We start from the raw sequence: 18583 nt of genomic DNA, 5'->3' as shown, positions 1-18583 counted from the left end.
GTATATATATTCTATTGCCATCATTCTATATTCTATTGCCATCAAATGGCAAGCCTAATTTTGAAGCTGGAGTCGCGGTTTTTAGTACATAAGAACAAGGTATGTTTACAATTCCTGAAAATTTGGTTGCGATCAGATAAAAATTGTAAAAGTTATTTAAGAAATAATTTTATATGGTAAAAACGGCGGTTGGAGTCGGATCATACATACATTAAACAAGTAAGAAAGCTACAGTCGAGAGTGCTCGACTGTGAGATACCTGCTACCCATTGTGAATAAAAGCAAAGCGGCATTATTCTTAAAATAGACCAAAATAATATACCGCAATATACCGTATTGACATATGTGGTACTAAATTCAAAATATACCAGATTGTCAGCCAAAGCAACTAGACCCTAGCGTTTTTGCCCATAAAAAAGAATTTCTTAAACTTTGACAATTTTTATCGGATCGCAGCCAAATTTGTAGGAATCACAAAGAGTACAGTTATTATTGTATAAAATAAAATTTGGCTTTCTTACTCGTTTTCGAAATGAGATAGACACTTTGCCTTAAATAATCCATATAAGAAATGTATGCATGTTATTATGTACATATATATATATATCTATAGTTATGACTTGGTTAGAACAAGAAGATTACGGAAATGACAAGGCCAGAAGCACAGCTTCGGATTATAATTAGGCAATTGTGATAGCTAAATTTACCATGTAACACGAAATAAAACATTCGGCGCACGATTTATTTTGAAAGAGTATTGTCCGACCAGAAGCCATAACCGACGCTGCCCTAAGAGGAGTAGAAGAGTTCAAATAAAAGATGTGTTCGTTAAAATAATCAAAAAATTTACAGCAAGTCAAGTAGCGGAAAAGTTGTTACATACAATTGAAAATAAAAAATTCCAAATAAATGAAAGTGTCATCCAGTACTTGTGATATGTTTACTGCGGAGACTTTCTTGCATCAATAAAACCGGAATATAAGCAATATAAATGTATACTCATTGGGGAGTCTATGGGTCGTATGAGTAATAAAGGTAGATTGCAGGATTAACATGTTTTGTTGGACGTTTCTGAGTGATACTCTTATTGTCTACGCATAATTAACTAGCAGACAAAAAGAGCAAATGCAAAAATGATTTGCATAAATAGCATAGATGGGGTATATTAACTATAAACTAAGACAAGAGATTGCGCAAATTGTAACGAATTGAAGCAAGTGTAAAGGGAATGTGATATTCGCTGTTGATGCAAGCGAAATCAACTTTTGCTAAAAATTCTTTTTGCTGAGCCATCGTAGTTGGGAGTTGTTGGCTGGTTGGTTTTATTGCTTATAAATCAATCGACTGCTGCCAGCTGGCTGGTTTGGCAGGCTGGCAAGTCATGGGCTAAGTATTCCAACAAAATGCAAATGCGAATCTACAGGACTCAGAACACAGAACACAACACATCACAACTGAGCACAACACAACACATGAAAATCAGCTGCGGCTGTGCCCAGGGCGTCATTACTCACCTTTGTCTGTTTCGTTACCGTTGCCGCTGCCGTTGCCTTTGCGCCCCTTCCAGTATTTGGCTCCCTTTTGCATAGCTGATGGCCGGAAAGTATGGCATTTTTTATGGCATTCCCTGGGGCCACATGGTTGAAGAGATCAAGAGGTTCGGCTTTTGGGTTGAGGCACTTTTGCCCAGAATACTTGACTTACCATTTGCTCTTATGACGCCTTGCATTGATATTTAAATTGAAGTTTTGCGTGCTCCATTAAATGTGCTGGCCAAATGCATATTTGTAAATGGAAGTGTTCAACTTCAGTGCGATTGCTTTACATAGTCGTAGAAGTTTGTCAACCTTTGAAGCAATTCTTTGCAACATTTTAAATGAATGCAACATGTTGCCAAGCACTCGGCAAAAACGACGCCCACACAGCTCAAAGTCTCACGCTGACGCTCTCTCTCTCTGGTTTACTTTAACTGTTGCTCTCCTGGCCATGTCCTGTGGTGACTGTGGTGAATTAGTACCCGGACCAGGCAAATGGGGCCGCTGATTACGAAATTGTTTGGAGTTAGGCAGCGTGTGGAGTTGTTGTCCATATTATATTCATATTTGTATATTGAAACCGCATTCTATTTCAGTTTGCTGGGTCTGTTGCTGATCATAAACTCTGGCTAAATGGAAATTGAAACCGATGGCAACAGACGAGTCAAGACAGAACGCTCACTTGGTATTTCCCTTTGGTTTTCTTGAACCAAAACCAAAACCAACACGGAAGCGGAAATTCATTGCAAGTGGCAGTCAGGCGACTTTGTTATTGTTTTGTAGCTCTTTTTTCTTTGTCGTTTGTTTGTTTTCTCAATTTGCTGTTTTGCTGTTGCTTCTTCGACTGTGGAAATTTATGCGCAAAACTTTAAAATTGAAACTGCACGGACAGCCAAAAGTTTTGCATTTAAAAATTTTATTCGAAATTCTGCAATAATACATAAAACCTAATGACAAGGTTAAATGCAGCGAACTTTTTATGTGTTTTCGAATGTTATTGGCAAAGTTTCAGATTGAACAGTGTCAAGGTGCTGTCAATTATAAATGGCGAAAGCCGGATAATACTAATTTCTCATCAAATAGTTTCAAGAACTTTTTTACTATACATAAAAACATATATATATACATAAAAACATATATATTTATATAGGTAACTGTCATTTCATTAGACTCCGTATGGAATTTACTTCAATTTATTTCCTTTTAACAAAATTTTTATTTACACAAAAGAAAGTTAAAAGTGATTTAATCAATATGATAATAAAATAAAAATGTATCCTTTTGCAGGATAATCAACAAGCAACCCGCATTAGACCCTTTTGTATTATCCCCGCTCAATTTGATATGTGTAGCTTTGATTTGCAAACTGTGATTTAAATTATGTTCGTTTTGTTTGTTTCCAAAAAGCAGACGGAGTTCATAATAAAATATAAATTTCTTCTAAGAGCGTATAACATATCATTCTAGCTTTATTTATGACTATTGATATTAAATTCAGTTTAGATTCAATGATAACAATAAAAAATAATAATAACAATTCATAAGATAATAATAATATAATGGTAAGGCTTATAAAAATAATTTTATTCACGCTTTTCATTTCCGGTAGGTCTAAAATAATTTTCCAATCCAATGCCTTGAATTTAAGCTCAGTCATTTTCGTATCATTAAATGGGACTCAAGGGTGTCTTAACATTAAATTTATGCACCACTTGTTGTGGCTATATAAATAAGCAAACGCATAAATAGTGGCACTTTAAGACTCCATAACATTAAAGTCATGCCCAAAGAACATAAGCCGGATGGCACCAGCAAGAGCATTAGCGGAATTGCGTTGCTATTTAAGTTGTCAGCAAAATTCGTTACATCCTTTAACAATGGCGAATTGTTTTTGGCAAGCGGGTGACAACAGCATTACCAGCTGTCAACAGGAAGCTATCGTATTTGCTTCAAATAAGTATGTACAATGTACATACACATCTGCTCAAGTAGTGTCATAATTTTATATATGTATAACGATATTTTCCATAAGCTGCACAGCGTAAAAGCGAACGATGAATTTGTTCAGGATAAACTCGTTGCGCACGATTACGATTACGATGACGATAATAAGCTGTAAAGTCAATGCATAATGCATAAGCAGTAGAATCAGCAGCAGCAACAGCATCTGGCATGCTGTGCCACATCAGGCAGCATCAATTATTTGCAGTTTTGCCAAAAAATTCAAATGCAGCCTTGAGATGGAGATAAAGATGCAGATGCAGAAACTACAGACTACAAATTGAATTGTCAGAGACACAGGCAGGCGCACAGTTGGAACCATGCTGAAACACAAAGGGAGTAACTGCATCCAGAGGGTCTCCAACTGACAGCTAATTGTGCGCTCAAGCGTAGGCATCGGCATGGTTACGAAATTAAATCAAAAGACCTATACAACCAGCGACCCACTTCCAACCTCCTGGCCCATTCTTTGGTTACTATTCCCTTGCACTGCTTTTTTTTGTTTGCCACAAGGAACAGAAACTGGCATTCATTTTACGAGCAGTGCAGACAAAATGGCACTAAAAACCAGCAGGTAATAATAAACGACTAGATCATGTACAATAAATCATTTGAATGGTAGCTACAAACGTGTAAAAGCATAAATAAATGATTTCTAAAATTCTAGTTTCAGAATGAAGTGTACTGCAATGAAAAACTTAATTCAATGTTCCTGCTGAAATGAATATTTATTTTAAGATATAGTATTTTGGATGCCCTGTTGTTACTCTTCAAATATTCTCTCCTAACACTGTTTTATTATTATATATAAAATGCTAATTTTGGTATATTCAAAATATACTATAGATTACAAAATCTACCAAAGTCGAGCGGCACAGTCGTTTTTTCAATACCCAATTATTATTTTAAATAACTTCTACAATTTTTATCCGATTGGATCCATAAAGTCAGAAAGATTGTTGTAATTTTTTGTACATAGTATGTACTACTATTAAAAATCGTATTTCTATAAAAATGATTTAAATCTTCCCTGCCAAAAATGTTTCATTAGAGGGTATTAAGTGAATATCTAAGAGTAAGTTTTACGGTTACCAAATCAATGGCTTCAGTTCGAGTTAGAAAATACCGCTTCATTCTCACACTCATGACATCTGTTCGAATAAAGAGAGCGTTTTATGGCATGATATAAGCAATTTGATAAGTAATTTTCCCTTTTGCAAACTTTTTCAAGTTGTCAGCTTATGAAAAGGGTTGGCAATAAACAAATTTAAAGCTGCTTCACAACGCTTTACTTGGAGTGCGGCAATTAGCAGGTGTATACGTTGCTTATTTATGAGCTGGTCATTTGAGAAATTGCTCGAAATTGAAATGCAGTAAGGAGAAGAGCAATTAATTCAGCTTGAGGTGAAGCAACCGCAGCCAAAACATTGATAAATGTAGAAAGTAATGGGTATAAAGCTATAGGGGTCGTCCATGTCGATCTGTAGCTACGGCATTGCAGTTCGATAAATGTGGCACATTACGTGTCCTCGCTAAGGGTAAACTTTACAAGACTGCGTATACGTAATGTCACAAGAGCCAAATGTCATGAAATTTCATTACGGTTCGAGTGCAGCAACTAAATGTTGAGCACTGAGTTAAACTGTCAGCTAAACCAATTACATTTGCACGCCACTGACAACAGCAACAATAATGTCAACAGCAGCAGCAGCAGCAGCAGCAGCAGAAGCAGCAGCAACAATATTGCACGGAAACGGAAGCCGCAGCAGCAACAACGCTTGAAAAATGGCCACACTGAGGAAACGTCGTTGAAAAACAGTAAAAATACAAGCAGACACAGGCTTCCACTGGCGAAACACTGTAATGAGCTGCAACTGAGAAGTTAAAGTGATTTATTCAATTCCAGACAACATTGAGCGAATAAACAACTTGGCACGAAAAAATAAAAATGAGAAAAAGAACGCTCAAGTGATTGACCCAAACAAGCGCCAAACTCCAAACAGTTGTCCGCCTGTCAAAAACTCATTTATTATTTAAATATTATCAGGCCAAAAAATTATAAATGAACAAAAAGAGAAAGGAAGAGAGCCTGCTGCTCATTTGAAAAGTTTTTTTTTTTGTTTTTGTTTTTTTTTTTGTTAGAGGGCAGCTGTCAACTTGAATGTGGCATAAAGGACGATGCCACCAAGGTGGCAAAGCCGCGGACACTTGACGCACTTTGCTTGTGTATTGTGTATTGCTTGAATGCGTGTGTTGTACGGATCGAGGATGCGGGTGTATATCCATACATACATATATATATATATGGGTTTGTATATTAAATTACAGTTGGGCACAACACTGAAAGGCATACAAAACTTTTTAAATTTTTATCAAAATTATTATAAAGCAGTGGAACAAACACAACACGACGCACTGACAGTCTGAATGAATTATGGATCCAATTTTAAAAACTGAGTTGATTTCTGAAACTTCTCGTGCTTTTTATATAACAAACCAGCATGGTAATCGTATTCATATTTTCTTAAAGTGTCAAGTAAAACATCTTTTGATTTCTAGAGCGCTAATAATACAAGCTGCTTTTAAATCAAAGCAAAAGTAGTTTAATGAAATTTAAGTTTGTCCATTGTTAAGAGTCGTCGAGTGAATAACACTCAACTTTTTTCAGTAGTGTTATTTAATATTAAATTCATATAGTTTTTTGAATTTACATTAGAAACGACATCTTACAACAATTTTGAAATTATTATAGGATTACAAAAATTTAAATTTCATCTTTACTCAATTGGTTTGACATTTTTATTGATGTTTTTATTTTGCCACTAATAAGTTTAACACAATTCAGTCAAAATTAAATCGCTATACTTCAAAGGAAATTTTGATATACTTGATTAGTAATGTAGCTACTTTTACAGACTGAAAGAGACCTATTTATAACTAAGTTGGACCCTTGCCTTTCTTGGGTAGTTGGTATAAGAAACAGCGAAGCGAAAAAAAGTTGTAAATTTCTTTCTTCTTAAATTTTGATTAAATCAGAAATCACAGCTCATTGATATTATAAAAAAATACAAAGTGGTATTTGAAGTTCAGGAAATGTTATGTTTATTGACACTGTAGTGACATTTTTAAGAAAATTCTTGATTATATTTGTAAAAGCAAGGGCAAACGCCATTTGCTTTTTTGACTTTGTGTCCTGGCAGCAATGAAAGAAAAATTTTGTGCACTCCCGAATTTATGCCATGACATTTTCAGTGCCTTATCATTACCAGAAGTTGACCCGCATATCCTCGCAACTGAGAGCAATACTTTATATTTGAATTTATTTTTTTTCTTGTGTTTTTTTTGTTGTTGTTTTGTGCATAAATAATTGTTTATGAGCACGTGCTCGTGGCACAGAGTCGACAATGGCTGCCCACATGCAAAGTGAAGTCAAGTGGAAGTGGGTGGAAGGTTGGAGGTGGAAGGGCAACAACTGATGGCACAGACTGTGGATGTGGATGTGGCTTTGGCTGCGACTGTGCCTCTGACTGTGACTGTGACTGGGACGTGGCAGCTGGGATCTGGGCTAGGCGGCGACATGGCACGACTGCTGACTTTGCGTGACCAAAGTGCAAGAGGTGATAAATAACAGCAAAATGTAGACATCAACGGGACGTACCGAAAACTCCCAGTTGTATTGCCACTTTCAAGTTTGTCGTGCAGTTTATAAAGTTGTTGAGGCAGCACCAACCCAAGTAACATTAATATCAACAACAACAACAACAGCAGCAACAACAACAATGTTGTATTACTTTAGTCGTGGTTACGTGTTGTCAAGGCTAAATAGCATTTGCTTGCTTCAGTTTAACACTTTGGTTCCCTTTTTTTTTATCAGCCGAATGTGGATATGAAATGCAATTTTCCAGCTGCTGACTGTGTCCTTCGTTTTTTGTACTATTACGTTTCTTTTTCTTTTCATTTCGTGTGTTTAATCTAAATAACCTTCTGCATATGGCAATTGTCTTTGTCCCTGTTACTGTGTCCCCGGTTGCGGCGCCACAAGAGCAACCGCATCGTGGCGTAGAGCGCGATTAAGCGAGATATTTTTGTTTTGTTGTATACGTACTAGACGTTTGAATGTAATATAACATATGGTATATGAAAAGCACCACTCATCCTATCTTCACCTCCACCTCAGTCAGCTGAAACCACCTTGGCTGCGCTTTGTCCTTGTCTTTGTTTATGTTGGCATTGTGCAACAAGAGCTAAAAATACACATATTAATGTAAATATGCTGCAACAACAGCAGCAGCAACAGCAACAACAACAAAGCACTTGCGAGTATAATTTAAATAACTGCTAGCGTTGCACTGGCTAGTGTGGATACAGTAACAGCAACTCATCCTTCCACACATGCGAGTAATACATCTGACAGATACACATCTACTATACGAAAATACAGATGCATAAGCAAATTGTGTGCAAAATACCTGCACATCCTTAAACGTCTTCAGTTCACCCTTGTTCAACATACACACTCACTCTCTCACTCGGTCTATCTACTGTTCTCTTTCTATCGTGCAGCGCTGGGATGTTCTAAATATAGTCATAGACATGCCCCAATCAATATTTCTATTGCTAATTGAGTTGCAATTGTTCAAGTTTACGCTACGTCAAGGCCAACAAACTGTCGCTGCATGAATACTAAATGCACTCAGTCTGATTTTACCAACAACAGTTTCAGCTTGTATTACACTAATTAAATGCACTGCATGTGAAATAAAACGGTGTTAGCACTTGACATAATTACACATTCTACATAATTGTGAATTTACTTAATTATATTTTCGTGTCTATTTCTATTATCATGTTCAATATTATGAAAGTCATATATGTTTTCGTTATAAAATTTAAGTATTTATAGACTAAAATATGTGATTGACATTTCATTTTATTTCAAATTCGTCGTGTATGCGATCGTCTTTTTGTTCGTCCTCGTTCGAGTTTATATTTACTGGCGTTTTTGTTATCGATTCATCGACATCGATTATCGAAAATAAGTTGCAGGCTTGAAAGCGTAATGTTGCCAGACCGTTTTATTGCAGAGAACGCTTCGCATTCTGACGTTGCCTGATCCATTCCAAGTTTACTGTCTAATTTGAATGCATATTTACAGTTTTCAATGTAAACCAATTGACGCACCTGCCTTCATAAAATACTGCAAACCAAAAGAGTGTGTGTTACATGTAAGTATAAAGTATAAAATATGCAACACATTATTCTGTTTAAGTATAAAATATGCAACACATTGTCTTGGGTCAACAATGTTTTGAATGGAATTTCTGCTACTCTCAGGTATTCATAATCTGATTGCTAAATACTTAAAGTGCTTTTCAAATCTAATTAAAAATTATTAATTGACAGGCATAGCGTGAGGAAAAGTTAGCACAACCTGGATTATAAACGCATAGAGTGTACTCAAACATTATGCTTTTTAAAAGTGAGTGGCAAGCCCGGAAAAATGAGCGTGAAATCAACTCTGTAAATCCCCATACACACAAACAACTTTTTAACAAAGATTTTCTCGAGGTTTTGTTTTTTTTGAGACCACATTTTGTTGAAACAAATCTTTGTTCACAGATCTAATAATACAAAAACTAGAACTAAAGCTGCAGTGGTGAAAGGAAAGAGGAGTTGAAGTGGAGACGCAGAAAGTAGCACCAACAAACAAAATGCCACATAATCCACAAACAAGCAGATGGGAAATGGAAAAGAGGGCGCCATGCATTGGAAGTGTGGGCAAACACAAAAAGCTGGACGATTCCCTGTTAGGCAACAGGACTCGAGAACTCTGCCAGCTGCCTGTCCGGGCATATTTTATGAATCTTTTCGCAACACATTAGCATGAGGCATGGGGCAAATGGCAAAGGGGGGAAGGGGGAAGGCAGGCCTCGTAAGCTCTTAATTGGCTATTGAAATTGAGCCGAAAACAAAGCAAAAACTTTTACTGTGGCTTTAAATAGCAAATGGAATTCGCTGAAAAACAAATTGCTTCCTCAAAAATGAATGATGAGCCTCGCGAATGAAGGGGAAGTAAGTTGCTGGGAAGAAGGAGGATGTTATGGATTGTCTAGGAAATTGCGACATTGAACAAGTTACAATTTGATTAGTCGGAGCGCATTTAATCTACATAAAATATGAAATGAAAATATTATGATGCAGTTTTTGGTACACATAAAGGAAATATTCAATTTAATTGCTTGAATAACATCTTTAATTTAACCTCTGGAAATGAATATTTATCTTGTTTTCCAATTTTAATTCATTGTACGTGTTTGATTTATACCCACCCACCCACATTATTTTCATTCATTTAAAGTCTATTAAATATAAACAAATTTGAATTGTAGATTAAAAAAATAGGGAGGCATAAAACTGACTGAGGAAATTAATAAATTACTATTAACATAAATGTCTTAATTTTCACACTTTTACCCGCACTCTCACAGCCGCTTTCACTTTGAGTCCATTACTCTCTCAATATTTATCAGTTTGAGTCACATAAATATGTACGTATATTATGTACATATCCATCAGTTTTATGTTTATGCAGTGCGCCACTGGGCGTTTGATTACTCATACGACGCGTTTGCCATCGATGATGATGTTGATGTTGATGACTTCATGTGTTTGTGTGGCTTTTTGTTGTATCGTGTTGTTCTCAATGTTAGCTTTTAATGCATATCAAATGTAATAACGTTGGCTATTAGCCAACTTGACGACGCACATCAATAGGTGGCAAGGTATGAGCCCCCTTACGATTATTAAAAAAAGCAACTTGCCCCTAAACGAATGGACTTTGTTGCTCCTATTTGCAGCTCTTGTAATTACGTATCGCGCCAAAAACAATTTACCAAATCGCGCATGAAAGCGCTGTCCCCATAGACCATAATGTTGACAGAGTGTCGACGAAGGGCAAAATACAGAACGTGTGAAAGGGAGAGAGAGAGAGAGAGATGCATATGCCGACTGAGTGCGGTTAAGCTTTAAACTCGATGTTGGCACTTAGGCCCCAGTACTTCCCGTCGGGTGTTGAGCTAATTATTGGGACACTTGTCAGGTGGCTCTACCATCTGCTGTATCGATTTGCAATCTGCATGACAATGGGCGTGGCATCCTTCTCCACTCTCCCCACTCTGCTGGGAAAGCGAATATGTGCAATGATTGCGCGTAGTCGCAACCTAACTCTCAACTCTCAACAGCAGCTGCAATTCGCTACAATGACACGCCTCCCTAGACACACAGGCAAAAACAACGGCAAAATGTTTACTGACTCAATTTGCACTGTTTCTCCAGGTGACTACACAGAGAGAAGCTATTGGGTTAACCATATAAATGAAGAACTCTACAATATAATTAGTGTAGGCCAATATATCTTATGTTGATTATAAGTTGATCGTATTATTATAAAAACACACACTTTATTTTGGATATATAGATGGAATTTTATTGAAGAATTATAATTTATAAGCTTACAAAAAAATATATGCTATGCTAATAATTAAGAATTTGTATAATATTATATGACAGAGCAGACAATGTAGTTGTGGAAGAGTTAGACCAACTTTACAATATAATTAGTATCATATTAGAAATAGGAAAAATGAAAATAACCAATTGAATAGTTTCTTAAGCCGATTGTTTTTAGAGAAAATCAATAAATGGCGTAATATAAAACAATTTTTTATTATAAATAAGAAAAACTGATTTAAGAAGAAATTGTACAACGTTGTGTATTTCATATACATTGAAAATTGTCAAACCGTACAAAATATATCAGATTGTCAATCAAATCATTTAAGAATACACAGTAACTAATGAAGAAGTTACTTGAAATTCCTGTTGGAACAAAGCAATAATATACTTTTACCTAGTAGGTAGCGGAAATAGAAATGTTATTACATACAAGTAGTAAAATATTCAAATAAAATACTATAATTTTAGGCGCATTTTGTTACAAAATGTTTTGACATTGTATTCCGATTTCTCTGACAAACGTTCAACTAAAAGTCTCTGCATTTCTGTCACTGTAAGTGTGAATATTGTGACACAGCTCAGGTAAAGAGGCGATTACCTGTCATGTCAATGCAATGGGTGCTCACTTCATTCGTCCAACTCACATCAACTTCCACACACACACACTGTAACAAATCTTTTTTTGTATTGAAATCTGTGATATATATGAATGTGAATGAGCAGATTTGCGATTGTCTATGTGCGTCTGTAAATTGGCAGATGTTGTGACACGTTTTATTGTTGCCATTTTGCAATTTTTACTACTGCAAGGCAATTCAGCGTCGATTGGAAGCTTGCCTTCAGCTTGTCACTAACAAATTGTAAAAGTTTTCAAATGAAAATTTTCAATTATTATGCAATGCTTGCCTTAAAGTTTCGCTCAACAACATCAACTGCATTTCACATTTTATGGCTTCCTGCCTTGGCGCTTCATAAATATTATGATATGATTTAAAGTTGTGTGAAAATCGCTTTAAATAGAGCCGCACATGCACCATACCTCGAGTGTGTGATGCGAATTATGTGCACATTACGCATACGCCGCGTTGCTTGCATTCAGAGTTCAGAGTTTCTGAGCTTCACATACTCGTAGCTGACGTGTCTGGGCTTAAAAAAATATTTTCACATAGCTTATAGCGTTGCTTCTCCTCCTTCAGTGGCCCCAACTCTATTGCTACATTAATTTTAAATGCAGCTCATTTACAGTTGGCTGCCTCAGTTCCTTGCTCCTGGGTAAATTTATGTTCTGTGTGGGCATTAATATTTTTCTACAAGTACAAATTATCGAATATAAAATTATAACCTATTTGGGGTGAAAATATTATAAAAGAAAAAAAAATAAATCATTTTTACATTTTTGGTTAGAGAATTATGCAAAGTATTTCAAATTTGCATTTGCATTAAATATGAATGTTTTTTTTTTACAGAGTATAAAAAACCAAGTAACCAAGTCATATAATCTTTATTTTCATACTTGTGCTATAATTTAAAAAGAGTGCTTTAAGGAATCTGTCAAGATTTATGAAAATTTAATTAATTCAAGCTTTGTCGTTTTTTATCAGCTTATTTTTCAGCTTTTGCACTTGCGGGTTTTGTTTGTTGTTGCTCTTTATCCTTCCGTTAAGCACGCTGATGTTTCGCTATTTGTAAACGTTGCATGCAACGGGGCGTTCCCAAAAATTTGTCAGCGCCACTTGCTGCGCTAATGAGCTGCAGTTAGTCTTGAGTTGGATGGGCGTGGAAGAGGGCTTTGCTTTGGGCGGAGACTTAGCATGTTGCCCAAAGTGGTTTTATGGGTTGAAAAGTATTAAAAAGCCACAGCCTAAAAGGCCATAAACAAGAAAGAAATAACAACTTAAAGCCTTAGCGAGACTAGGAAAATAGACCCAGATAGAAACTGCTGGCAATAGTTTGGCATTGTTCATTTATTGAGTGGCAAGTCTAGAGCCATCAACTAAGCCACATTTTGGACAATCAGAAAACACACACACATACACACACACTGATCGCTGGTAGTGACTGCGGCTCAATGTGTGGTTGTTTATTGGCAAGCACATATTGACACAAGGATTGTGGCATTTGACATCTGAGTGCTTTCGCCTGAGCCTTTGGTCGTTGTCTCTTTCAGATCTCTACTACAAGGCAATTAAAAGTGACAGCTAACAAAATTCTGAGCCAGGACAGCGCTCATGCTGGGTGCCTATTTAAATATCCATTTAAAGAGCCCCTCCTAACCAAACATACACACACTAATTTGCATGTGGCAGGCGAAGGCGACGTGTCTGTGAACTCCCAAAAGTGATAAAGACATAAAGAGCTGCAGACAGAGCTCTGGGAGGTAACGGAATTCAAACTATATTTAACATTTGCCTTCATAAATCAACGCTGGACAACGCCCCGCAGGAGTTTATGTCCTCCTCCTCGCTTTATGTCTGCAGCACCTTAGTGTCCGTTTTCCTTGACTGTTGTTCTTTGGTGCCACGTTTCGGGCATCATCGTTTCGCGCTATCGCAACAATTAAAACGGGTTCACTTCTGGCCAGCGAATAGATTGCAGCTGAGCTGCCTTTGCGCTGCCAGAGGGCCAACTTGTGTTTGTTTATCGGCAACAAAGTCAGCGGCTTCCGGAAGTAACCGGACACGGCCGGAAGTTCACTGTGCCATGAAAATTTGTCAACATTTGCCCCACGACAAAATCACATTCAGTTTCCTTTTATTTTTATTTTTGTGCGGTTTCATTTTCAGTTTTGGCACTTTGTTTGCCACAGGCAAATGGCAAATGGTGCGTTTCCAATTTACTTTCGGAATGGGAATGAGGATGCGAATCGAAATGGGAATGGCATAGTCAAAAGAAACAAACTCGTTAAAAGCAAATTCCTACACACATGGAAGTTCGCCATTGGGCCGCATGTGTAATGTGGCATTAAGCTGGAAATAATTTGAATAAATGACGCTGACAATGACTCGAGCACTCGTCAATAATTATTTTAATGACACTGACGCTCACATGAAAGCTTTTGTAATATTAATTGTGCGGCCTTTTGCATATTTGATGACATAGCTCTCCTGCAAACATGAATTTGTAATCCAAAGCACTTACACAGACAATTAGCGAGCGCATTAAGTATACGACACGTTGTGAGTTCACTTTAAACACAGTTACAAAAACGTAGCCACAACTAAAAAGCTCATACTCAACTTAAACGAAATTGAATATGCCGAGTGCCGAGGGCACAAGGACTAATAAAACTAAATGGCAAATAGCAAATGTCTGCCGCAATGAATATAAAAATACAAAAATATTTATACCACATCGCAGCTCAAATACGCTTTTGCGCAATGTAAATAAGACCAAATACTGACAAATTCTAGGAAATGTTAAATGTGTAATTTAATTATGAAGAACTTAATAATTTATAAGCATTATAAGTGACTCACTGAAATTATTTTGCTTGTCATCTAATTCATACAAAAATATATATTATTTCATAATTTGTTAGCTTGCTGTATAAAGTGACATCATGGAATATTACTCAACAATTTAATGTGCTGTAAATCAAACAACTAGTGGCAAAATATGCATTACCCATAGATAGTGTATCTAAAAGGTCGCAGCTTTTTTGTACTATTATGAAAATGGCCTTGGGTAGACATTGAGAAAGTTGAAAAGAAAGTCTACGAACAACAATGCAATAACGCCATGGAGTAAATAAATATTGGCAATCTTGGCCAAATGAACAAGCACTATGAGTATGACTATTGTCGACATCAAGTATACGCTATGTGTCCCATGTGTTGCCCTCAGAAATGCTGAAAATTATAGCATACTTTTCTCGCAAGCAAAATACAAACACGAGTATCTGACGTCTTCCACTTGAGCAACTAAGACTTGAATTTCTCTTTTGTAAATCAGTAGAAATTTCCGTTGAGCGGAAATGCAGCAGCAAAAGTTTCTAATCATAATACGAACTCAAAAAACAGATAAGCAAAAGTGAAATGTTGCATTGACTTACTTCAAGCTCAAGCTGAAAATCTGGAAATGAAACATGGCGCCAAAGGAGTGTGACAGTTGCAATTGCTGCTATTCAGCTGAGTTGCCCCTTTTTAATAGGTGTAGGCAGTTTTCTCAAGGTGCAGCTTGCCATTTTGGGTAGCCCAAAAACTTAAAATGGTCTTTGGAGCTACATAACATATAAAATCAATAGGCGGTATTTCAAGGTTCAACGTTTTTGTGGCCTTCTTGCCACTTGCACAAATATTCTTACTACATAACACTATGCACGTAATCATGTATCAAAAGTTTTTATTACGTCCTTAAAACAAGTTAAGTATTGAACTACCAGAATAATATACGAACTCCACGCAACCCACTCGTTTATTGCGTGCTGAGCTCAATTACAGAGTTCGGTAATTAGGCACCATAGACGAACATAATTATAGTAATCAAGTAGCAACAGACTTTAAGTACAAGCTATCAGTAAGCTGAGAATAACAAACCAAGCGATAAGCAACCCCAATCGCAAAGATTTCACCCCTTTTTTGGCCAGCAGCATTTTCAGTAAATGGAGCTTAAAGCAGTATTTCAATAATGAAGCTGAATTTTATGCTTATTGGATAATACTTTAAGCGCATGAAAGTGTGTTAATCAATGCTGCAATTTCTCTCGCTCACTTTAAGGACTTAATTTACAGGGTCAACAATCAAGCAGGAAAACTAAACAAAGATCTCAAATGCGAAATGCAAATTTTGTTCCAGCTGCAAGTAAAAATCATGCGACACCGAGTGCGAGCAAAGCTTGAATTCGCTGAAACATTATGTTGTACAAACAATGGAAATATAAGAAAAGTAAGAGGAGAAAACATAGAAAGGAAGACTGCGACTGAGAGCGAGAGAGAGACCAAGACTGGCACTGAATCTGAGACGACGAATGCAGTAATTAGAAATGCAAATGATGCGCAAAATCGCAATCGCAGCAGCAAACAGCAGCCAAGTAGGAACACGAGAGCGCATATTAAATGAGTGGCACGTGATGCCAAGCGGGGTACGAGTGACTGCCAAGTGGAAAGTATGTTAGTGTGTGTTGTTCCTTAGCCTCTTCCCTCAAGTCATGTCTGAGCCAAGGAAGGCAGCACTTCAAAGTGGCTTTTAAAAGCATTGCTTAAGGTACTGCGTGCGTATCAAGCACGCGGTAAGCTGAATTTGATGTGCATTTAATTAAAATTGAAATGCTTTAGGTGGCTGCTTGGGTACAATTCTTATAAAGGTCACAATGCTCATGATTGTGGTCGAAAACAACTGAAAAACTGTATGGAAAATACAGAAAAATATGTAAGAAATCTACAGTCGAGTGTGCTGGACTACGTGATACTCAGGTGAATACTGTGTGTGGCTTAGAAGTGAAATACAGAGCGCGACATTAATACGTATAATAAATGGAATTTAATTACATTACTAAGAATATCATTGATAGCACCTTCTATGTCAAATTGATTCTATAACAACTTTGTTCATGTCTATATTACATATTAGAAATAGCAAATAATACTCTTCTTATATAAACTGCTCATACGGTAGAAGAGTATTACAACTTTGTCAGAACTGCATAACGGATAGAAATAGGCATCTCCGGTAAAGTATATATATTCTTGATCAGAGTCACCAGCCCAGACGAAATAGCCATGTCCGTCTGTCTGTCCGTTCGTTCGTGTAAACACCTAGATCTCAGAGACTATAAGAGATAAAGATTTCGAAAGTGTCATTTTTTAAGCTAGAATTATGATTAAGTACATACAATAATAACAACAATAATTTATATTTCCTGCCAATTTAACGATGGTCAATTCTATTATTGTAGAAGTTATTTAGAAAATAAATTTCTATGGGAAAAACTGCTACTGCTATTGGGCTTTAGTTGCTTTGGCTGATAATCTGGTGTATTTGAAATGAAGTAATATATCAATATATCAAATATAGCATTTAGTGTATTTTTAGTATTTTCGGTATATAAATATAGTATATTTTAATACTGCAATGTGTTGATATTATTGAAAATGGGTAGCGTGTATCTCGTAGTCGAATAGACTTCACAGTAGTTTTATGTATAGGAAGGAAGTTGACTCATTATTTCTTTGACACAAAACTATATATCTTTTTCATGGAAAACAGCATAAATAACATCGCATATTACAAATTAGTATAATTTAAACATAAACATACAGGAAAAACTAACTCGTGTGCTTATTTCAATTATAAATACAATTTTTATTGCAAAGCTGTTGCATAATAAATAATAATAAGCAGCGTTCTTCACTGGGTTTATTTATTATCAAGTTAATCAATGCTCAATTTAAATTGCATGCACCATGTACATGCAATGTTTACGCTAGTTTACTGCAGCAATGTCAAGAATGTGGAAGCACAATATGCAGTTTCAAAATAAATAAATTCCAATTGCAAAAGTGCTAGAAACGCTTGTGTACTTAGCACACAAAATGCAGATGCTGTCGCACCAAGTGTCAGAGAAATGCAGACACGGTCCTCAGATACAGACAAACAGTGAGAGCGACAAGCTGATTTAAAGCAAAAAGAAAGCAGTGAGAAAAACTGTATCTTTGCGGATTGTGTCGTTCGAGTATTGAGTCTATTAAATAAATATTTAATTTATGGGCGGATTAGTTTGCATAAGGCTATGCAATCACTAGACCGCTATAGTAAATAAGTATTTTAGTCATTTTCAATAATAAATGCACAGTTGGGAGATAAACTGTTGTTTTTATGTAGACTCACTTTATTTCTGAAAATTAACTTTTTTATCTTACAATCAGTACAAATTATTTAAGTGGTGAATAGAATAATCGAGGAAAAATCGTAAAAAAATAAAATAGAAGCGCTAGAGGAAAATTTGAGTTTTAAGAACACTAATCTAACCAATTGAATTCCTTCCACTTTATGGCTAAGAGCATTTCCATTATCCATAGTATAAAAGAAAACTGACTAATCTGAATCTGTAAAAGTGCAACTAAAAAGACTTCGAGAGCGAAATGAAATGGTTGCAATGACACATTTAAAGAAAGTTTAAATTATGAGTATACATTTCTAACATGCAATAAATGCTCGCTTCTGACACAATATGTGTTAAGTCAAATGAAACTCGTTTACAAGTGAATTGATTGTAATGCACTTATTCAACCGCCAAAGGGAATTAAATCATGTACTGACTGTCGAAATTGCAGTTGCCATTCTCTGGTGGTCCCACATGCATGTATTTTTGCAACCGTAATTGAGGACTATCAAACAGAGCTAAACAATTTATGTGTCAATGTTTGTGAGTTGATGAATGTGGAGTATGTATGCGTATTTTCCGATCAAGTGCAAGTGTATCTGTGTGTGTGTGTGTGTGTGTGTGTGTCCTGTTAAATGGTGGCCCGCAAGCTGCACTCGTTACTAGTTGTCAACGCAAAATGGCGACCGTTTGACAGCAGATGCACAAAATCA

The sequence above is a fragment of the Drosophila albomicans genome, chromosome 3 (genome assembly GCF_009650485.2).
Source record: "Drosophila albomicans strain 15112-1751.03 chromosome 3, ASM965048v2, whole genome shotgun sequence".
Lineage (NCBI taxonomy): Eukaryota > Metazoa > Arthropoda > Insecta > Diptera > Drosophilidae > Drosophila > Drosophila albomicans.
Note: the sequence above shows the minus strand (reverse complement) of the source record.